Source organism: Sinocyclocheilus rhinocerous, unplaced genomic scaffold (assembly GCF_001515625.1).
Source record: "Sinocyclocheilus rhinocerous isolate Xijiao unplaced genomic scaffold, SAMN03320098_v1.1 scaffold1292, whole genome shotgun sequence".
Taxonomy (NCBI): Eukaryota; Metazoa; Chordata; class Actinopteri; order Cypriniformes; family Cyprinidae; genus Sinocyclocheilus; species Sinocyclocheilus rhinocerous.
The window spans coordinates 1,330,413-1,330,892 of record NW_015656599.1 but is presented as its reverse complement, the minus strand read 5'-3'; positions in this window follow the sequence as shown (position 1 = coordinate 1,330,892).

Genomic DNA, 480 nt, shown 5'->3' with positions numbered 1-480 from the left:
GAAACTGTTAAAATAACCACAGCATTAACAACAACCTTGAAATAAGAGCACGAGGTTTATCTGATAATCAGATGCATGAAAGTAGCGTTCGATGCTATAGCAAACAGACATCGGGCATGTTTTCTTTCAGAATCATCATTCGCCGACTGAGAGGAAAAGTTAAATACTATAGCATTCTATTTTATGAAAATGAGATAAAGAAGTTTTCGCATTGAAAGAGAAGTGATCTCGCGCTCAAAGAACTTAAGACATGCCAGGAAATGTCTAATATGGATGGACAAAGCCATCTATCGCTGCAGCTAAGCTGAATAAAAAGCAGAATGAACTGGTGAAATGTTGACAATAAACACAATAAATAAAATTTATGAATGATGCAGTGCTAATTGACATATCATTTATTACAGTACATAAACTATAAAGTATATTTTCTACCTTATTCTGTGCAGAAAATTGAAATAATTGTTTGTAGTATATAAAACA